General features: G+C 31.2%; 14 non-coding genes across 14 annotated transcripts; all 14 read right to left on the reverse strand.

Annotated features, from left to right (window-relative positions):
• Positions 1-5023: 5023 nt before the first annotated feature.
• TRNAF-GAA (transfer RNA phenylalanine (anticodon GAA)) lies at positions 5024-5096 on the reverse strand. Its single transcript has one exon. It is a non-coding gene; the product is annotated as a tRNA-Phe (tRNA).
• Positions 5097-6473: 1377 nt separating this feature from the next.
• TRNAF-GAA (transfer RNA phenylalanine (anticodon GAA)) lies at positions 6474-6546 on the reverse strand. The gene has a single exon. It is a non-coding gene; the product is annotated as a tRNA-Phe (tRNA).
• A 1376-nt stretch (positions 6547-7922) lies between these two features.
• Positions 7923-7995, reverse strand: TRNAF-GAA (transfer RNA phenylalanine (anticodon GAA)). The gene has a single exon. It is a non-coding gene; the product is annotated as a tRNA-Phe (tRNA).
• A 1408-nt stretch (positions 7996-9403) lies between these two features.
• On the reverse strand, positions 9404-9476 carry TRNAF-GAA (transfer RNA phenylalanine (anticodon GAA)). The gene has a single exon. It is a non-coding gene; the product is annotated as a tRNA-Phe (tRNA).
• Positions 9477-10385: 909 nt separating this feature from the next.
• On the reverse strand, positions 10386-10458 carry TRNAF-GAA (transfer RNA phenylalanine (anticodon GAA)). The gene has a single exon. It is a non-coding gene; the product is annotated as a tRNA-Phe (tRNA).
• Positions 10459-12822: 2364 nt separating this feature from the next.
• TRNAF-GAA (transfer RNA phenylalanine (anticodon GAA)) lies at positions 12823-12895 on the reverse strand. The gene has a single exon. It is a non-coding gene; the product is annotated as a tRNA-Phe (tRNA).
• Positions 12896-13804: 909 nt separating this feature from the next.
• Positions 13805-13877, reverse strand: TRNAF-GAA (transfer RNA phenylalanine (anticodon GAA)). Its single transcript has one exon. It is a non-coding gene; the product is annotated as a tRNA-Phe (tRNA).
• Positions 13878-14303: 426 nt separating this feature from the next.
• On the reverse strand, positions 14304-14376 carry TRNAF-GAA (transfer RNA phenylalanine (anticodon GAA)). Its single transcript has one exon. It is a non-coding gene; the product is annotated as a tRNA-Phe (tRNA).
• Positions 14377-15771: 1395 nt separating this feature from the next.
• Positions 15772-15844, reverse strand: TRNAF-GAA (transfer RNA phenylalanine (anticodon GAA)). The gene has a single exon. It is a non-coding gene; the product is annotated as a tRNA-Phe (tRNA).
• A 1408-nt stretch (positions 15845-17252) lies between these two features.
• On the reverse strand, positions 17253-17325 carry TRNAF-GAA (transfer RNA phenylalanine (anticodon GAA)). The gene has a single exon. It is a non-coding gene; the product is annotated as a tRNA-Phe (tRNA).
• Positions 17326-18719: 1394 nt separating this feature from the next.
• TRNAF-GAA (transfer RNA phenylalanine (anticodon GAA)) lies at positions 18720-18792 on the reverse strand. The gene has a single exon. It is a non-coding gene; the product is annotated as a tRNA-Phe (tRNA).
• A 426-nt stretch (positions 18793-19218) lies between these two features.
• Positions 19219-19291, reverse strand: TRNAF-GAA (transfer RNA phenylalanine (anticodon GAA)). The gene has a single exon. It is a non-coding gene; the product is annotated as a tRNA-Phe (tRNA).
• A 1394-nt stretch (positions 19292-20685) lies between these two features.
• Positions 20686-20758, reverse strand: TRNAF-GAA (transfer RNA phenylalanine (anticodon GAA)). The gene has a single exon. It is a non-coding gene; the product is annotated as a tRNA-Phe (tRNA).
• A 1894-nt stretch (positions 20759-22652) lies between these two features.
• Positions 22653-22725, reverse strand: TRNAF-GAA (transfer RNA phenylalanine (anticodon GAA)). The gene has a single exon. It is a non-coding gene; the product is annotated as a tRNA-Phe (tRNA).
• Positions 22726-23213: the final 488 nt, after the last annotated feature.

Consider the following 23213-nt stretch of genomic DNA (forward strand, 5'->3'; position numbering starts at 1 on the left):
CATGACTTACAACATGAAAACAATATTTAAGCTGTATTTATGCACCGTGTTGTTAAATAAACATTCTCATCATTTAGAAGATACTACTGAATACTCAACTATGTTAAGAAATGATGTTGTTTACATTTGAAATAATTAAATACTGATAACTACTCAAGGAAAAAAGAAAAAATTTACTGAAACATGCTGAAACCCGGGACCTTTAGATCTTCAGTCTAACTCTCTCCCAACTGAGCAATTTCGTCAAAGTCTGTGTATGGCAAAAGTCACTATGACCTCAACTGAGCTATGTTTGCATGGTTACACAAGGTTTAGTATCAAAATATTTTTCTGTCATCATGATTGCATGAAATGAAGAGAAAAGATGTGTTTTATACTGTAAATATATAAATTACAACCCCTTAAGCATACATTTAAGTAAAAGTTTTAACAAATTGTTGTCAGTAAACAGTTAGATTCCTTCAAATTTTCTTAATAGAGTAGCATGACGGACAACATGAAAACAATATTTAAGCTGTATTTATGCACTGTGTTGTTAAATAAACATTCTCATCATTTAGAATTTACTACTGAATACTCAACTATGTTAAGAAACGATGTTGTTTACATTTGAAATACTTAAATACTGATAACTACTCAAGGAAATAAAAAAAAAGGTACTTATACATGCTGAAACCCGGGACCTTTAGATCTTCAGTCTAACTCTCTCCCAACTGAGCAATTTCGTCAAAGTCTGTGTATGGCAAAAGTCACTAAGACCTCAATTGAGCTCTGTTTGCATGGTTACACAAGGTTTAGTATCAAAATATTTTTCTGTCATCATGATTGCATGAAATGAAGAGAAAAGATGTGTTTTATACTGTAAATATATAAATTACAACCCCTTAATCGTACATTTAAGTAAAAGTTTTAACAAATTGTGGTCAGTAAACAGTTAGTTTACTTCAAATTTTCATAATAGAGTAGCATGATGGACAACAAGAAAACAATATTTAAGCTGTATTTATGCACTGTGTTGTTAAATAAACATTCTCATCATTTAGAAGTTACTACTGAATACTCAACTATGTTAAGAAATGATGTTGTTTACATTTGTAATACTTAAATACTGATAACTACTCAAGAAAATAAGAAAAAAGGTACTCAAACATGCTGAAACCCGGGACCTTTACATCTTCAGTCTAACGCTCTCCCAACTGAGCAATTTTGTCAAAGTCTGTGTATGGCAAAAGTCACTAAGACCTCAACTGAGCTATGTTTGCATGGTTACACAAGGTTTAGTATCAAAATATTTTTCTGTCATCATGATTGCATGAAATGAAGTGAAAAGATGTGTTTTATACTATAAATATATAAATTACAACCCCTTAAGCGTACATTTAAGTAAAAGTTTTAACAAATTGTTGTCAGTAAACAGTTAGTTTACTTCAAATTTTCATAATAGAGTAGCATGACGGACAATATGAAAACAATATTTAAGCTGTATTTATGCACTGTGTTGTTAAATAAACATTCTCATCATTTAGAATTTACTACTGAATACTCAACTATGTTAAGAAACAATGTTGTTTACATTTGAAATACTTAAATACTGATAACTACTCAAGGAAATAAAAAAAAAGGTACTTAAACATGCTGAAACCCGGGACCTTTAGATCTTCAGTCTAACGCTCTCCCAACTGAGCTATTTCAGCAAAGTCTGTGTATGGCAAAAGTCACTAAGACCTCAACTGAGCTATGTTTGCATGGTTACACAAGGTTTAGTATTAATATTTTTCTGTCATCATGATTGCATGAAAAGAAAATAAAATATGTGTTTTATACTGTAAATATATCCATTACAAACCCTTAATCATACATTTAAGTAAAAGTTTTAACAAATTGTGGTCAGGAAGCATTGTTAGATTACTTCAAATTTTCATAATAGTTAGAGTAGCATGACTTACAACATGAAAACAATATTTAAGCTGTATTTATGCACCGTGTTGTTAAATAAATATTCTCATCATTTAGAAGTTACTACTGAATACTCAACTATGTTAAGAAATGATGTTGTTTACATTTGAAATAATTAAATACTGATAACTACTCAAGGAAAAAAGAAAAAATTTACTGAAACATGCTGAAACCCGGGACCTTTAGATCTTCAGTCTAACTCTCTCCCAACTGAGCAATTTCGTCAAAGTCTGTGTATGGCAAAAGTCACTAAGACCTCAATTGAGCTCTGTTTGCATGGTTACACAAGGTTTAGTATCAAAATATTTTTCTGTCATCATGATTGCATGAAATGAAGAGAAAAGATGTGTTTTATACTGTAAATATATAAATTACAACCCCTTAATCGTACATTTAAGTAAAAGTTTTAACAAATTGTGGTCAGTAAACAGTTAGTTTACTTCAAATTTTCATAATAGAGTAGCATGATGGACAACAAGAAAACAATATTTAAGCTGTATTTATGCACTGTGTTGTTAAATAAACATTCTCATCATTTAGAAGTTACTACTGAATACTCAACTATGTTAAGAAATGATGTTGTTTACATTTGTAATACTTAAATACTGATAACTACTCAAGAAAATAAGAAAAAAGGTACTCAAACATACTGAAACCCGGGACCTTTAGATCTTCAGTCTAACGCTCTCCCAACTGAGCAATTTCGTCAAAGTCTGTGTATGGCCAAAGTCACTAAGACCTCAACTGAGCTATGTTTGCATGGTTACACAAGGTTTAGTATCAAAATATTTTTCTGTCATCATGATTGCATGAAATGAAGTGAAAAGATGTGTTTTATACTGTAAATATATAAATTACAACCCCTTAAGCGTACATTTAAGTAAAAGTTTTAACAAATTGTTGTCAGTAAACAGTTAGTTTACTTCAAATTTTCATAATAGAGTAGCATGACGGACAATATGAAAACAATATTTAAGCTGTATTTATGCACTGTGTTGTTAAATAAACATTCTCATCATTTAGAATTTACTACTGAATACTCAACTATGTTAAGAAACGATGTTGTTTACATTTGAAATACTTAAATACTGATAACTACTCAAGGAAATAAAAAAAAAGGTTCTTAAACATGCTGAAACCCGGGACCTTTAGATCTTCAGTCTAACGCTCTCCCAACTGAGCTATTTCAGCAAAGTCTGTGTATGGCAAAAGTCACTAAGACCTCAACTGAGCTATGTTTGCATGGTTACACAAGGTTTAGTATTAATATTTTTCTGTCATCATGATTGCATGAAAAAAAATAAAATATGTGTTTTATACTGTAAATATATCCATTACAAACCCTTAATCATACATTTAAGTAAAAGTTTTAACAAATTGTGGTCAGGAAGCATTGTTAGATTACTTCAAATTTTCATAATAGTTAGAGTAGCATGACTTACAACATGAAAACAATATTTAAGCTGTATGTATGCACCGTGTTGTTAAATAAATATTCTCATCATTTAGAAGTTACTACTGAATACTCAACTATGTTAAGAAATGATGTTGTTTAAATATGAAATAATTAAATGCTTATCACTACTCAAGGAAAAAAGAAAAAATGCACTCAAACATGCCGAAACCCGAGATCGAACCAGGGACCTTTAGATCTTCAGGCTAACGCTCTCCCAACTGAGCTATTTCAGCAAAGTCTGTGTATGGTAAAAGTCACTAAGACCTCAACTGAGCTATGTTTGCATGGTTACACAAGGTTTAGAATCAATATTTTTCTGTCATCATGATTGCATGAAATGAAAAGAAAATATGTGTTTTATACTGTATAACCCTTAATTATACATTTAAGTAAAAGTTTTAACAAATTGTGGTCAGAAAACATTGTTAGATTACTTCAAATTTTCATAATAGAATAGCATGACGGACAACATGAAAACAATATTTAAGCTGTATTTATGCACCGTGTTGTTAAATAAACATTCTCATCATTTAGAAGATACTACTGAATACTCAACTATGTTAAGAAATGATGTTGTTTACATTTGAAATAATTAAATACTGATAACTACTCAAGGAAAAAAGAAAAAATTTACTGAAACATGCTGAAACCCGGGACCTTTAGATCTTCAGTCTAACTCTCTCCCAACTGAGCAATTTCGTCAAAGTCTGTGTATGGCAAAAGTCACTATGACCTCAACTGAGCTATGTTTGCATGGTTACACAAGGTTTAGTATCAAAATATTTTTCTGTCATCATGATTGCATGAAATGAAGAGAAAAGATGTGGTTTATACTGTAAATATATAAATTACAACCCCTTAATCGTACATTTAAGTAAAAGTTTTAACAAATTGTGGTCAGTAAACAGTTAGTTTACTTCAAATTTTCATAATAGAGTAGCATGATGGACAACAAGAAAACAATATTTCAGCTGTATTTATGCACTGTGTTGTTAAATAAACATTCTCATCATTTAGAAGTTACTACTGAATACTCAACTATGTTAAGAAATGATGTTGTTTACATTTCTAATACTTAAATACTGATAACTACTCAAGAAAATAAGAAAAAATATACTCAAACATGCTGAAACCAGGGACCTTTAGATCTTCAGTCTATCGCTCTCCCAACTGAGCTATTTCAGCAAAGTCTGTGTATGGCAAAAGTCACTAAGACCTCAACTGAGCTATGTTTGCATGGTTACACAAGGTTTAGTATTAATATTTTTCTGTCACCATGATTGCATGAAAAGAAAAGAAAATATGTGTTTTATACTGTAAATATATCCATTACAAACCCTTAATCATACATTTAAGTAAAAGTTTTAACAAATTGTGGTCAGGAAGCATTGTTAGATTACTTCAAATTTTCATAATAGTTAGAGTAGCATGATTTACAACATGAAAACAATATTTAAGCTGTATTTATGCACCGTGTTGTTAATTAAACATTCTCATCATTTAGAAGTTACTACTGAATACTCAACTATGTTAAGAAATGATGTTGTTTAAATATGAAATAATTAAATTCTGATCACTACTCAAGGAAAAAAGAAAAAATGCACTCAAACATGCCGAAACCCGAGATCGAACCAGGGACCTTTAGAGCTTCAGTCTAACGCTCTCCCAACTGAGCTATTTCGGCAAGGTCGGTGTATTGAATCAGTCACTAAGACCTCAACTGAGCTATATTTGCATGGTTACACAAGGTTTAGTATCAATATTTTTCTGTCATCATGATAGCATGAAATGAAAAGAAAATATGTGTTTTATACTATAAATATATCCATTACAAACCCTTAATCATACATTTAAGTAAAAGTTTTAACAAATTGTGGTCAGGAAGCATTGTTAGATTACTTTAAATTTTCATAATAGTTAGAGTAGCATGACTTACAATTTGAAAACAATATTTAAGCTGTATTTATGCACCGTGTTGTTAAATAAACATTCTCATCATTTAGAAGTTACTACTGAATACTCAACTATGTTAAGAAATGATGTTGTTTAAATTTGAAATAATTAAATTCTGATCACTACTCAAGGAAAAAAGAAAAAATGCACTCAAACATGCCGAAACCCGAGACCTTTAGATCTTCAGTCTAACGTTCTCCCAACTGAGCTATTTCCGCAAAGTCTGTGTATGGTAAAAGTCACTAAGACCTCAACTGAGTTATGTTTGCATGGTTACACAAGGTTTAGAATCAATATTTTTCTGTCATCATGATTGCATGAAATGAGGAGAAAAGATGTGTTTTATACTGTATAACCCTTAATTATACATTTAAGTAAAAGTTTTAACAAATTGTGGTCAGAAAACATTGTTAGATTACTTCAAATTTTCATAATAGAATAGCATGACGGACAACATGAAAACAATATTTAAGCTGTATTTATGCACCGTGTTGTTAAATAAACATTCTCATCATTTAGAAGATACTACTGAATACTCAACTATGTTAAGAAATGATGTTGTTTACATTTGAAATAATTAAATACTGATAACTACTCAAGGAAAAAAGAAAAAATGTACTCAAACATGCTGAGACCCGGCACCTTTAGATCTTCAGTTTAATGCTCTCCCAACTGAGCGATTTCAGCAAAGTCTGTGTATGGCAAAAGTCACTAAGACCTCAACTGAGCTATGTTTGCATGCTTACACAAGGTTTAGTATCAATATTTTTCTGTCATCATGATTGCATGAAATGAAAAGAAAATATGTGTTTTATTCTGTAAATATATCCATTACAAACCCTTAATCATACATTTAAGTAAAAGTTTTAACAAATTGTGGTCAGGAAGCATTGTCAGATTACTTCAAATTTTCATAATATAGTAGCATGACTTACAACATGAAAACAATATTTAAGCTGTAATTATGCACCGTGTTGTTAAATAAACATTCTCATCATTTAGAAGTTACTACTGAATACTCAACTATGTTAAGAAATGATGTTGTTTAAATCTGAAATAATTAAATTCTGATCACTACTCAAGGAAAAAAGAAAAATGGACTCAAACATGCCGAAACCCGGAATCGAACCAGGGACCTTTAGATCTTCAGTCTAACGCTCTCCCAACTGAGCTACTTCAGCAAGGTCTGTGTATGGTAAAAGTCACTAAGACCTCAACTGAGCTATGTTTGCATGGTTACACAAGGTTTAGAATCAATATTTTTCTGTCATCATGATTGCATGAAAAGAAAAGAAAATATGTGTTTTATACTGTATAACCCTTAATTATACATTTAAGTAAAAGTTTTAACCAATTGTTGTCAGAAAACATTGTTAGATTACTTCAAATTTTCCTAATAGAATAGCATGACGGACAACATGAAAACAATATTTAAGCTGTATTTATCCACTGTGTTGTTAAATAAACATTCTCATCATTTAGAAGATACTAATGAATACTCAACAATGTTAAGAAATGATGTTGTTTACATTTGAAAAAATTAAATACTGATAACTACTCAAGGAAAAAAGAAAAAAAGTACTGAAACATGCTGAAACCCGGGACCTTTAGATCTTCAGTCTAACGCTCTCCCAACTGAGCTATTTCGGCAAGGTCGGTGTATGGCAAAAGTCACTAAGGCCTCAACTGAGCTATTTTTGCATGGTTACACAAGGTTAAGTATCAATATTTTTCTGACGCCATGGTTGCATGAAATGAAGAGAAAAGATGTGTTTTATACTGTAAATATATAAATTACAAACCCTTAATCGTACATTTAAGTAAAAGTTTTAACAAATTGTGGTCAGTAAACAGTTAGTTTACTTCAAATTTTCATAATAGAGTAGCATGACGGACAACATGAAAATAATATTTAAGCTGTATTTATGCACTGTGTTGTTAAATAAACATTCTCATCATTTAGTAGTTACTACTGAATACTCAACTATGTTAAGAAACGATGTTGTTTACATTTGAAATACTTAAATACTGATAACAACTCAAGGAAATAAGAAAAAAGGTACTCAAAAATGCTGAAACCCGGGACCTTTAGATCTTCAGTCTAACGCTCTCCCAACTGAGCTATTTCAGCAAAGTCTGTGTATGGCAAAAGTCACTAAGACCTCAACTGAGCTATGTTTGCATGGTTACACAAGGTTTAGTATTAATATTTTTCTGTCATCATGATTGCATGAAATGAAAAGAAAATATGTGTTTTATACTGTAAATATATCCATTACAAACCCTTAATCATACATTTATGTAAAAGTTTTAACAAATTGTGGTCAGGAAGCATTGTTAGATTACTTCAAATTTTCATAATAGTTAGAGTAGCATGACTTACAACATGAAAACAATATTTAAGCTGTATTTATGCTCCGTGTTGTTAAATAAAAATTCTCGTCATTTAGAAGTTACTACTGAATACTCAACAATGTTAAGAAATGATGTTGTTTAAATATAAAATAATTAAATTCTGATCACTACTCACGGAAAAAAGAAAAAATGCACGCAAACATGCTGAAACCCGGGATCGAACCAGGGACCTTTAGATCTTCAGTCTAACGCTCTCCCAACTGAGCTATTTCGGCAAGGTCGGTGTATGGCAAAAGTCACTAAGACCTCAACTGAGCTATTTTTGCATGGTTACACAAGGTTAAGTATCAATATTTTTCTGACATCATGGTTGCATGAAATGAAGAGAAAAGATGTGTTTTATATTGTAAATATATAAATTACAAACCCTTAATCATACATTTAAGTGAAAGTTTTATCAAATTGTGTTCTGGAAGCATTGATAGATTACTTCAAATTTTCATAATAGAGTAGCATGACGGACATCATGAAAACAATATTTAAGCTGTATTTATGCCCCGTGTTATTAAATAAACATTATCATCATTTAGAAGATACTACTGAATACTCAACTCTGTTAAGAAATGATGTTGTTTACATTTGAAATAATTAAATACTGATAACTGCTCAAGGAAAAAAGAAAAAATGTACTCAAACATGCTGAGAACTGGGACCTTTAGATCTTCAGTCTAATGCTCTCCAAACTGAGCTATTTTGGCAAAGTCTGTGTATGGCAAAAGTCACTAAGACCTCAACTGAGCTATGTTTGCATGCTTACACAAGGTTTAGTATCAATATTTTTCTGTCATCATGATTGCATGAAATGAAAAGAAAATAGGTGTTTTATACTGTAAATATATCCATTACAAACCCTTAATCATACATTTAAGTAAAAGTTTTAACAAATTGTGGTCAGGAAGCATTGTTAGATTACTTCAAATTTTCATAATAGTTAGAGTAGCATGACTTACAACATGAAAACAATATTTAAGCTGTATTTATGCACCTTGTTGTTAAATAAACGTTCTCGTCATTTAGAAGTTACTACTGAATACTCAACTATGTTAAGAAATGATGTTGTTTAAATTTGAAATAATTAAATTCTGATCACTACTCAAGGAATGAAGAAAAAATTTACTCAAAAATGCCGAAACCCAGGATCGAACCAGGGACCTTTAAATCTTCAGTCTAACGTTCTCCCAACTGAGCTATTTCGGTAAGGTCGATGTATGGAAACAGTCACTAAGACCTCAACTGAGCTATATTTGCATGGTTACACAAGGTTTAGTATCAATATTTTTCAGTCATCATGATAGCATGAAATGAAAAGAAAATATGTGTTTTATACTATAAATATATCCATTACAAACCCTTAATCATACATTTAAGTAAAAGTTTTAACAAATTGTGGTCAGGAAGCATTGTTAGATTACTTCAAATTTTCATAATAGTTAGAGTAGCATGACTTACAAAATGAAAACAATATTTAAGCTGTATTTATGCACCGTGTTGTTAAATAAATATTCTCATCATTTAGAAGTTACTACTGAATGCTCAACTATGTTAAGAAATGAAGTTGTTTAAATTTGAAATAATTAAATTCTGATCACTACTCACGGAAAAAAGAAAAAATGCACGCAAACATGCCGAAACCCGGGATCGAACCAGGGACCTTTAGATCTTCAGTCTAACGCTCTCCCAACTGAGCTATTTCGGCAAGGTCGGTGAATGGCAAAAGTCACTAAGACCTCAACTGAGCTATTTTTGCATGGTTACTCAAGGTTAAGTATCAATATTTTTCAGACATCATGGTTGCATGAAATGAAGAGAAAAGAAGTGTTTTATACTGTAAATATATAAATTACAAACCCTTAATCATACATTTAAGTAAGAGTTTTATCAAATTGTGGTCTGGAAGCATTGATAGATTACTTCAAATTTTCATAATAGAGTAGCATGACGGACAACATGAAAACAATATTTAAGCTGTATTTAAGCACTGTGTTATTAAATAAACATTCTCATCATTTAGAAGATACTACTGAATACTCAACTATGTTAAGAAATGATGTTGTTTACATTTGAAATAATGAAATACTGATAAGTAATCAAGGAAAAAAGAAAAAATGTACTCAAACATGCTGAGACCCGGGACCTTTACATCTTCAGTCTAATGCTCTCCCAACTGAGCTATTTCGGCAAAGTCTGTGTATGGCAAAAGTCACAAAGACCTCAACTGAGCTATGTTTGCATGCTTACACAAGGTTTAGTATCAATATTTTTCTGTCATCATGATTGCATGAAATGAAAAGAAATTATGTGTTTTATACTGTAAATATATCCATTACAAACCCTTAATCATACATTTAAGTAAAAGTTTTAACAAATTGTGGTCAGGAAGCATTGTTAGATTACTTCAAATTTTCATAATAGTTAGAGTAGCATGACTTACAACATGAAAACAATATTTAAGCTGTATTTATGCTCCGTGTTGTTAAATAAACATTCTCGTCATTTAGAAGTTACTACTGAATACTCAACAATGTTAAGAAATGATGTTGTTTAAATATAAAATAATTAAATTCTGATCACTACTCACGGAAAAAAGAAAAAATGCACGCAAACATGCCGAAACCCGGGATCGAACCAGGAACCTTTAGATCTTCAGTCTAACGCTCTCCCAACTGAGCTATTTCGGCAAGGTCGGTCAATGGCAAAAGTCACTAAGACCTCAACTGAGCTATTTTTGCATGGTTACTCAAGGTTAAGTATCAATATTTTTCAGACATCATGGTTGCATGAAATGAAGAGAAAAGATGTGTTTTATACTGTAAATATATAAATTACAAACCCTTAATCATACATTTAAGTAAAAGTTTTATCAAATTGTGGTCCGGAAGCATTGATAGATTACTTCAAATTTTCATAATAGAGTAGCATGACGGACAACATGAAAACAATATTTAAGCTGTATTTAAGCACTGTGTTATTAAATAAACATTCTCATCATTTAGAAGATACTACTGAATACTCAACTATGTTAAGAAATGATGTTGTTTACATTTGAAATAATGAAATACTGATAAGTAATCAAGGAAAAAAGAAAAAATGTACTCAAACATGCTGAGACCCGGGACCTTTAGATCTTCAGTCTAATGCTCTCCCAACTGAGCTATTTCGGCAAAGTCTGTGTATGGCAAAAGTCACAAAGACCTCAACTGAGCTATGTTTGCATGCTTACACAAGGTTTAGTATCAATATTTTTCTGTCATCATGATTGCATGAAATGAAAAGAAATTATGTGTTTTATACTGTAAATATATCCATTACAAACCCTTAATCATACATTTAAGTAAAAGTTTTAACAAATTGTGTTCAGGAAGCATTGTTAGATTACTTCAAATTTTCATAATAGTTAGAGTAGCATGACTTACAACATGAAAACAATATTTAAGCTGTATTTATGCACCGTGTTGTTAAATAAACATTCTCGTCATTTAGAAGTTACTACTGAATACTCAACTATGTTAAGAAATGAAGTTGTTTAAATTTGAAATAATTAAATTCTGATCACTACTCAAGGAAAAAAGAAAAAATGCACTCAAACATGCCGAAACCGGGGCCTTTAGATCTTCAGTCTAACACTCTCCCAACTGAGCTATTTCAGCAAAGTCTGTGTATGGTAAAAGTCACTAAGACCTCAACTGAGCTATGTTTGCATGGTTACACAAGGTTTAGTATTAATATTTTTCTGTCATCATGATTGCATGAAATGAAAAGAAAATATGTGTTTTATACTGTAAATATATCCATTACAAACCCTTAATCATACATTTAAGTAAAAGTTTTATCAAATTGTGGTCCGGAAGCATTGATAGATTACTTCAAATTTTCATAATAGAGTAGCATGACGGACAACATGAAAACAATATTTAAGCTGTATTTAAGCACTTTGTTATTAAATAAACATTCTCATCATTTAGAAGATACTACTGAATACTCAACTATGTTAAGAAATGATGTTGTTTACATTTGAAATAATGAAATACTGATAAGTAATCAAGGAAAAAAGAAAAAATGTACTCAAACATGCTGAGACCCGGGACCTTTAGATCTTCAGTCTAATGCTCTCCCAACTGAGCTATTTCGGCAAAGTCTGTGTATGGCAAAAGTCACAAAGACCTCAACTGAGCTATGTTTGCATGCTTACACAAGGTTTAGTATCAATATTTTTCTGTCATCATGATTGCATGAAATGAAAAGAAATTATGTGTTTTATACTGTAAATATATCCATTACAAACCCTTAATCATACATTTAAGTAAAAGTTTTAACAAATTGTGTTCAGGAAGCATTGTTAGATTACTTCAAATTTTCATAATAGTTAGAGTAGCATGACTTACAACATGAAAACAATATTTAAGCTGTATTTATGCACCGTGTTGTTAAATAAACATTCTCGTCATTTAGAAGTTACTACTGAATACTCAACTATGTTAAGAAATGAAGTTGTTTAAATTTGAAATAATTAAATTCTGATCACTACTCAAGGAAAAAAGAAAAAATGCACTCAAACATGCCGAAACCGGGGCCTTTAGATCTTCAGTCTAACACTCTCCCAACTGAGCTATTTCAGCAAAGTCTGTGTATGGTAAAAGTCACTAAGACCTCAACTGAGCTATGTTTGCATGGTTACACAAGGTTTAGTATTAATATTTTTCTGTCATCATGATTGCATGAAATGAAAAGAAAATATGTGTTTTATACTGTAAATATATCCATTACAAACCCTTAATCATACATTTAAGTAAAAGTTTTAACAAATTGTGGTCAGGAAGCATTGTTAGATTACTTCAAATTTTCATAATAGTTAGAGTAGCATGACTTACAACATGAAAACAATATTTAAGCTGTATTTATGCACCGTGTTGTAAAATAAACATTCTCGTCATTTAGAAGTTACTACTGAATACTCAACAATGTTAAGAAATGATGTTGTTTAAATATAAAATAATTAAATTCTGATCACTACTCACGGAAAAAAGAAAAAATGCACGCAAACATGCCGAAACCCGGGATCGAACCAGGGACCTTTAGATCTTCAGTCTAACGCTCTCCCAACTGAGCTATTTCGGCAAGGTCGGTGAATGGCAAAAGTCACTAAGACCTCAACTGAGCTATTTTTGCATGGTTACTCAAGGTTAAGTATCAATATTTTTCAGACATCATGGTTGCATGAAATGAAGAGAAAAGAAGTGTTTTATACTGTAAATATATAAATTACAAACCCTTAATCATACATTTAAGTAAGAGTTTTATCAAATTGTGGTCTGGAAGCATTGATAGATTACTTCAAATTTTCATAATAGAGTAGCATGACGGACAACATGAAAACAATATTTAAGCTGTATTTAAGCACTGTGTTATTAAATAAACATTCTCATCATTTAGAAGATACTACTGAATACTCAACTATGTTAAGAAATGATGTTGTTTACATTTGAAATAATGAAATACTGATAAGTAATCAAGGAAAAAAGAAAAAATGTACTCAAACATGCTGAGACCCGGGACCTTTAGATCTTCAGTCTAATGCTCTCCCAACTGAGCTATTTCGGCAAAGTCTGTGTATGGCAAAAGTCACAAAGACCTCAACTGAGCTATGTTTGCATGCTTACACAAGGTTTAGTATCAATATTTTTCTGTCATCATGATTGCATGAAATGAAAAGAAATTATGTGTTTTATACTGTAAATATATCCATTACAAACCCTTAATCATACATTTAAGTAAAAGTTTTAACAAATTGTGGTCAGGAAGCATTGTTAGATTACTTCAAATTTTCATAATAGTTAGAGTAGCATGACTTACAACATGAAAACAATATTTAAGCTGTATTTATGCTCCGTGTTGTTAAATAAACATTCTCGTCATTTAGAAGTTACTACTGAATACTCAACAATGTTAAGAAATGATGTTGTTTAAATATAAAATAATTAAATTCTGATCACTACTCACGGAAAAAAGTAAAAATGCTCGCAAACATGCCGAAACCCGGGATCGAACCAGGGACCTTTAGATCTTCAGTCTAACGCTCTCCCAACTGAGCTATTTCGGCAAGGTCGGTGTATGGAAAAAGTCACTAAGACCTCAACTGAGCTATTTTTGCATGGTTACACAAGGTTAAGTATCAATATTTTTCTGACATCATGGTTGCATGAAATGAAGAGAAAAGATGTGTTTTATACTGTAAATATATAAATTACAAACCCTTAATCATACATTTAAGTAAAAGTTTTATCAAATTGTGTTCTGGAAGCATTGATAGATTACTTCAAATTTTCATAATAGTTAGAGTAGCATGACTTACAACATGAAAACAATATTTAAGCTGTATTTATGCACCGTGTTGTAAAATAAACATTCTCGTCATTTAGAAGTTACTACTGAATACTCAACAATGTTAAGAAATGATGTTGTTTAAATATAAAATAATTAAATTCTGATCACTACTCACGGAAAAAAGAAAAAATGCACGCAAACATGCCGAAACCCAGGATCGAACCAGGGACCTTTAGATCTTCAGTCTAACACTCTCCCAACTGAGCTATTTCGGCAAGGTCGGTCAATGGCAAAAGTCACTAAGACCTCAACTGAGCTATTTTTGCATGGTTACTCAAGGTTAAGTATCAATATTTTTCAGACATCATGGTTGCATGAAATGAAGAGAAAAGATGTGTTTTATACTGTAAATATATAAATTACAAACCCTTAATCATACATTTAAGTAAAAGTTTTATCAAATTGTGGTCCGGAAGCATTGATAGATTACTTCAAATTTTCATAATAGAGTAGCATGACGGACAACATGAAAACAATATTTAAGCTGTATTTAAGCACTGTGTTATTAAATAAACATTCTCATCATTTAGAAGATACTACTGAATACTCAACTATGTTAAGAAATGATGTTGTTTACATTTGAAATAATGAAATACTGATAAGTAATCAAGGAAAAAAGAAAAAATGTACTCAAACATGCTGAGACCCGGGACCTTTAGATCTTCAGTCTAATGCTCTCCCAACTGAGCTATTTCGGCAAAGTCTGTGTATGGCAAAAGTCACAAAGACCTCAACTGAGCTATGTTTGCATGCTTACACAAGGTTTAGTATCAATATTTTTCTGTCATCATGATTGCATGAAATGAAAAGAAATTATGTGTTTTATACTGTAAATATATCCATTACAAACCCTTAATCATACATTTAAGTAAAAGTTTTAACAAATTGTGTTCAGGAAGCATTGTTAGATTACTTCAAATTTTCATAATAGTTAGAGTAGCATGACTTACAACATGAAAACAATATTTAAGCTGTATTTATGCACCGTGTTGTTAAATACACATTCTCGTCATTTAGAAGTTACTACTGAATACTCAACTATGTTAAGAAATGAAGTTGTTTAAATTTGAAATAATTAAATTCTGATCACTACTCAAGGAAAAAAGAAAAAATGCACTCAAACATGCCGAAACCGGGGCCTTTAGATCTTCAGTCTAACACTCTCCCAACTGAGCTATTTCAGCAAAGTCTGTGTATGGTAAAAGTCACTAAGACCTCAACTGAGCTATGTTTGCATGGTTACACAAGGTTTAGTATTAATATTTTTCTGTCATCATGATTGCATGAAATGAAAAGAAAATATGTGTTTTATACTGTAAATATATCCATTACAAACCCTTAATCATACATTTAAGTAAAAGTTTTAACAAATTGTGGTCAGGAAGCATTGTTAGATTACTTCAAATTTTCATAATAGTTAGAGTAGCATGACTTACAACATGAAAACAATATTTAAGCTGTATTTATGCACCGTGTTGTAAAATAAACATTCTCGTCATTTAGAAGTTACTACTGAATACTCAACAATGTTAAGAAATGATGTTGTTTAAATATAAAATAATTAAATTCTGATCACTACTCACGGAAAAAAGAAAAAATGCACGCAAACATGCCGAAACCCGGGATCGAACCAGGGACCTTTAGATCTTCAGTCTAACGCTCTCCCAACTGAGCTATTTCGGCAAGGTCGGTGAATGGCAAAAGTCACTAAGACCTCAACTGAGCTATTTTTGCATGGTTACTCAAGGTTAAGTATCAATATTTTTCAGACATCATGGTTGCATGAAATGAAGAGAAAAGAAGTGTTTTATACAGTAAATATATAAATTACAAACCCTTAATCATACATTTAAGTAAAAGTTTTATCAAATTGTGGTCTGGAAGCATTGATAGATTACTTCAAATTTTCATAATAGAGTAGCATGACGGACAACATGAAAACAATATTTAAGCTGTATTTAAGCACTGTGTTATTAAATAAACATTCTCATCATTTAGAAGATACTACTGAATACTCAACTATGTTAAGAAATGATGTTGTTTACATTTGAAATAATGAAATACTGATAAGTAATCAAGGAAAAAAGAAAAAATGTACTCAAACATGCTGAGACCCGGGACCTTTAGATCTTCAGTCTAATGCTCTCCCAACTGAGCTATTTCGGCAAAGTCTGTGTATGGCAAAAGTCACAAAGACCTCAACTGAGCTATGTTTGCATGCTTACACAAGGTTTAGTATCAATATTTTTCTGTCATCATGATTGCATGAAATGAAAAGAAATTATGTGTTTTATACTGTAAATATATCCATTACAAACCCTTAATCATACATTTAAGTAAAAGTTTTAACAAATTGTGGTCAGGAAGCATTGTTAGATTACTTCAAATTTTCATAATAGTTAGAGTAGGATGACTTACAACATGAAAACAATATTTAAGCTGTATTTATGTTCCGTGTTATTAAATAAACATTCTCGTCATTTAGAAGTTACTACTGAATACTCAGCAATGTTAAGAAATGATGTTGTTTAAATATAAAATAATTAAATTCTGATCACTACTCACGGAAAAAAGAAAAAATGCACGCAAACATGCCGAAACCCGGGATCGAACCAGAGACCTTTAGATCTTCAGTCTAACGCTCTCCCACCCGAGCTATTTCGGCAAGGTCGGTGTATGGCAAAAGTCACTAAGACCTCAACTGAGCTATTTTTGCATGGTTACACAAGTTTAAGTATCAATATTTTTCTGACATCATGGTTGCATGAAATGAAGAGAAAAGATGTGTTTTATACTGTAAATATATAAATTACAAACCCTTAATCATACATTTAAGTAAAAGTTTTATCAAATTGTGTTCTGGAAGCATTGATAGATTACTTCAAATTTTCATAATAGTTAGAGTAGCATGACTTACAACATGAAAACAATATTTAAGCTGTATTTATGCACCGTGTTGTAAAATAAACATTCTCGTCATTTAGAAGTTACTACTGAATACTCAACAATGTTAAGAAATGATGTTGTTTAAATATAAAATAATTAAATTCTGATCACTACTCACGGAAAAAAGAAAAAATGCACGCAAACATGCTGAAACCCGGGATCGAACCAGGGACCTTTAGATCTTCAGTCTAACGCTCTCCCAACTGAGCTATTTCAGCAAAGTCGGTGAATGGCAAAAGTCACTAATACCTCAACTGAGCTATTTTTGTATGGTTACTCAAGGTTAAGTATCAATATTTTTCAGACATCATGGTTGCATGAAATGAAGAGAAAAGATGTGTTTTATACTGTAAATATATAAATTTCCAACCCTTAATCATACATTTAAGTAAAAGTTTTATCAAATTGTGGTCTGGAAGCATTGATAGATTACTTAAAATTTTCATAATAGAGTAGCATGACGGACAACATGAAAACAATATTTAAGCTGTATTTAAGCACTGTGTTATTAAATAAACATTCTCATCATTTAGAAGATACTACTGAATACTCAACTATGTTAAGAAATGATGTTGTTTACATTTGAAATAATGAAATACTGATAAGTAATCAAGGAAAAAAGAAAAAATGTACTCAAACATGCTGAGACCCGGGACCTTTAGATCTTCAGTCTAATGCTCTCCCAACTGAGCTATTTCGGCAAAGTCTGTGTATGGCAAAAGTCACAAAGACCTCAACTGAGCTATGTTTGCATGCTTACACAAGGTTTAGTATCAATATTTTTCTGTCATCATGATTGCATGAAATGAAAAGAAATTATGTGTTTTATACTGTAAATATATCCATTACAAACCCTTAATCATACATTTAAGTAAAAGTTTTAACAAATTGTGGTCAGGAAGCATTGTTAGATTACTTCAAATTTTCATAATAGTTAGAGTAGCATGACTTACAACATGAAAACAATATTTAAGCTGTATTTATGCACCGTGTTGTTAAATAAACATTCTCGTCATTTAGAAGTTACTACTGAATACTCAACTATGTTAAGAAATGAAGTTGTTTAAATTTGAAATAATTAAATTCTGATCACTACTCAAGGAAAAAAGAAAAATGCACTCAAACATGCCGAAACCGGGGCCTTTAGATCTTCAGTCTAACACTCTCCCAACTGAGCTATTTCAGCAAAGTCTGTGTATGGTAAAAGTCACTAAGACCTCAACTGAGCTATGTTTGCATGGTTACACAAGGTTTAGTATTAATATTTTTCTGTCATCATGATTGCATGAAATGAAAAGAAAATATGTGTTTTATACTGTAAATATATCCATTACAAACCCTTAATCATACATTTAAGTAATAGTTTTAACAAAGTGTGGTCAGGAAGCATTGTTAGATTACTTAAAATTTTCATAATAGTTAGAGTAGCATGACTTACAACATGAAAACAATATTTAAGCTGTATTTATGCACCATGTTGTTAAATAAACATTCTCGTCATTTAGAAGTTACTACTGAATACTCAACAATGTTAAGAAATGATGTTGTTTAAATATAAAATAATTAAATTCGGATCACTACTCACGGAAAAAAGAAAAAATGCTCGCAAACATGCCGAAACCCGGGATCGAACCAGGGACCTTTAGATCTTCAGTCTAACGCTCTCCCAACCGAGCTATTTCGGCAAGGTCGGTGTATGGAAAAAGTCACTAAGACCTCAACTGAGCTATTTTTGCATGGTTACACAAGGTTAAATATCAATATTTTTCTGACATAATGGTTGCATGAAATGAAGAGAAAAGATGTGTTTTATACTGTAAATATGTAAATTACAAACCCTTAATCATACATTTAAGTAAAAGTTTTATCAAATTGTGTTCTGGAAGCATTGATAGATTACTTCAAATTTTCATAATAGTTAGAGTAGCATGACTTACAACATGAAAACAATATTTAAGCTGTATTTATGCACCGTGTTGTAAAATAAACATTCTCGTCATTTAGAAGTTACTACTGAATACTCAACAATGTTAAGAAATGATGTTGTTTAAATATAAAATAATTAAATTCTGATCACTACTCATGGAAAAAAGAAAAAATGCACGCAAACATGCCGAAACCCGGGATCAAACCAGGGACCTTTAGATCTTCAGTCTAACGCTCTCCCAACTGAGCTATTTCGGCAAGGTCGGTGAATGGCAAAAGTCACTAAGACCTCAACTGAGCTATTTTTGCATGGTTACTCAAGGTTAAGTATCAATATTTTTCAGACATCATGGTTGCATGAAATGAAGAGAAAAGATGTGTTTTATACTGTAAATATATAAATTACAAACCCTTAATCATACATTTAAGTAAAAGTTTTATCAAATTGTGGTCCGGAAGCATTGATAGATTACTTCAAATTTTCATAATAGAATAGCGTGACGGACAACATGAAAACAATATTTAAGCTGTATTTAAGCACTGTGTTATTAAATAAACATTATCATCATTTAGAAGATACTACTGAATACTCAACTATGTTAAGAAATAATGTTGTTTACATTTGAAATAATGAAATACTGATAAGTAATCAAGGAAAAAAGAAAAAATGTACTCAAACATGCTGAGACCCGGGACCTTTAGATCTTCAGTCTAATGCTCTCCCAACTGAGCTATTTCGGCAAAGTCTGTGTATGGCAAAAGTCACAAAGACCTCAACTGAGCTATGTTTGCATGCTTACACAAGGTTTAGTATCAATATTTTTCTGTCATCATGATTGCATGAAATGAAAAGAAATTATGTGTTTTATACTGTAAATATATCCATTACAAACCCTTAATCATACATTTAAGTAAAAGTTTTAACAAATTGTGGTCAGGAAGCATTGTTAGATTACTTCAAATTTTCATAATAGTTAGAGTAGCATGACTTACAACATGAAAACAATATTTAAGCTGTATTTATGCACCGTGTTGTTAAATAAACATTCTCGTCATTTAGAAGTTACTACTGAATACTCAACTATGTTAAGAAATGAAGTTGTTAAATTTGAAATAATTAAATTCTGATCACTACTCAAGGAAAAAAGAAAAAATGCACTCAAACATGCCGAAACCGGGGCCTTTAGATCTTCAGTCTAACACTCTCCCAACTGAGCTATTTCAGCAAAGTCTGTGTATGGTAAAAGTCACTAAGACCTCAACTGAGCTATGTTTGCATGGTTACACAAGGTTTAGTATTAATATTTTTCTGACATAATGGTTGCATGAAATGAAGAGAAAAGATGTGTTTTATACTGTAAATATGTAAATTACAAACCCTTAATCATACATTTAAGTAAAAGTTTTATCAAATTGTGTTCTGGAAGCATTGATAGATTACTTCAAATTTTCATAATAGTTAGAGTAGCATGACTTACAACATGAAAACAATATTTAAGCTGTATTTATGCACCGTGTTGTAAAATAAACATTCTCGTCATTTAGAAGTTACTACTGAATACTCAACAATGTTAAGAAATGATGTTGTTTAAATATAAAATAATTAAATTCTGATCACTACTCATGGAAAAAAGAAAAAATGCACGCAAACATGCCGAAACCCGGGATCAAACCAGGGACCTTTAGATCTTCAGTCTAACGCTCTCCCAACTGAGCTATTTCGGCAAGGTCAGTGAATAGCAAAAGTCACTAAGACCTCAACTGAGCTATTTTTGCATGGTTACTCAAGGTTAAGTATCAATATTTTTCAGACATCATGGTTGCATGAAATGAAGAGAAAAGATGTGTTTTATACTGTAAATATATAAATTACAAACCCTTAATCATACATTTAAGTAAAAGTTTTATCAAATTGTGTTCTGGAAGCATTGATAGATTACTTCAAATTTTCATAATAGTTAGAGTAGCATGACTTACAACATGAAAACAATATTTAAGCTGTATTTATGCACCGTGTTGTAAAATAAACATTCTCGTCATTTAGAAGTTACTACTGAATACTCAACAATGTTAAGAAATGATGTTGTTTAAATATAAAATAATTAAATTCTGATCACTACTCACGGAAAAAAGAAAAAATGCACGCAAACATGCCGAAACCCGGGATCGAACCAGGGACCTTTAGATCTTCAGTCTAACAATCTCCCAACTTAGCTATTTCGGCAAGGTCGGTCAATGGCAAAAGTCACTAAGACCTCAACTGAGCTATTTTTGCATGGTTACTCAAGGTTAAGTATCAATATTTTTCAGACATCATGGTTGCATGAAATGAAGAGAAAAGATGTGTTTTATACTGTAAATATATAAATTACAAACCCTTAATCATACATTTAAGTAAAAGTTTTATCAAATTGTGGTCCGGAAGCATTGATAGATTACTTCAAATTTTCATAATAGAGTAGCATGACGGACAACATGAAAACAATATTTAAGCTGTATTTAAGCACTGTGTTATTAAATAAACATTCTCATCATTTAGAAGATACTACTGAATACTCAACTATGTTAAGAAATGATGTTGTTTACATTTGAAATAATGAAATACTGATAAGTAATCAAGGAAAAAAGAAAAAATGTACTCAAACATGCTGAGACCCGGGACCTTTAGATCTTCAGTCTAATGCTCTCCCAACTGAGCTATTTCGGCAAAGTCTGTGTATGGCAAAAGTCACAAAGACCTCAACTGAGCTATGTTTGCATGCTTACACAAGGTTTAGTATCAATATTTTTCTGTCATCATGATTGCATGAAATGAAAAGAAATTATGTGTTTTATACTGTAAATATATCCATTACAAACCCTTAATCATACATTTAAGTAAAAGTTTTAACAAATTGTGTTCAGGAAGCATTGTTAGATTACTTCAAATTTTCATAATAGTTAGAGTAGCATGACTTACAACATGAAAACAATATTTAAGCTGTATTTATGCACCGTGTTGTTAAATAAACATTCTCGTCATTTAGAAGTTACTACTGAATACTCAACTATGTTAAGAAATGAAGTTGTTTAAATTTGAAATAATTAAATTCTGATCACTACTCAAGGAAAAAAGAAAAAATGCACTCAAACATGCCGAAACCGGGGCCTTTAGATCTTCAGTCTAACACTCTCCCAACTGAGTAATTTCAACAAAGTCTGTGTATGGTAAAAGTCACTAAGACCTCAACTGAGCTATGTTTGCATGGTTACACAAGGTTTAGTATTAATATTTTTCTGTCATCATGATTGCATGAAATGAAAAGAAAATATGTGTTTTATACTGTAAATATATCCATTACAAACCCTTAATCATACATTTAAGTAAAAGTTTTAACAAATTGTGGTCAGGAAGCATTGTTAGATTACTTCAAATTTTCATAATAGTTAGAGTAGCATGACTTACAACATGAAAACAATATTTAAGCTGTATTTATGCACCGTGTTGTAAAATAAACATTCTCGTCATTTAGCAGTTACTACTGAATACTCAACAATGTTAAGAAATGATGTTGTTTAAATATAAAATAATTAAATTCTGATCACTACTCACGGAAAAAAGAAAAAATGCACGCAAACATGCCGAAACCCGGGATCGAACCAGGGACCTTTAGATCTTCAGTCTAACGCTCTCCCAACTGAGCTATTTCGGCAAGGTCGGTGAATGGCAAAAGTCACTAAGACCTCAACTGAGCTATTTTTGCATGGTTACTCAAGGTTAAGTATCAATATTTTTCAGACATCATGGTTGCATGAAATGAAGAGAAAAGAAGTGTTTTATACAGTAAATATATAAATTACAAACCCTTAATCATACATTTAAGTAAAAGTTTTATCAAATTGTGGTCTGGAAGCATTGATAGATTACTTCAAATTTTCATAATAGAGTAGCATGACGGACAACATGAAAACAATATTTAAGCTGTATTTAAGCACTGTGTTATTAAATAAACATTCTCATCATTTAGAAGATACTACTGAATACTCAACTATGTTAAGAAATGATGTTGTTTACATTTGAAATAATGAAATACTGATAAGTAATCAAGGAAAAAAGAAAAAATGTACTCAAACATGCTGAGACCCGGGACCTTTAGATCTTCAGTCTAATGCTCTCCCAACTGAGCTATTTCGGCAAAGT

This window comes from Taudactylus pleione, unplaced genomic scaffold (genome assembly GCF_031769625.1).
Source record: "Taudactylus pleione unplaced genomic scaffold, aTauple2 ptg001029l, whole genome shotgun sequence".
NCBI lineage: Eukaryota > Metazoa > Chordata > Amphibia > Anura > Myobatrachidae > Taudactylus > Taudactylus pleione.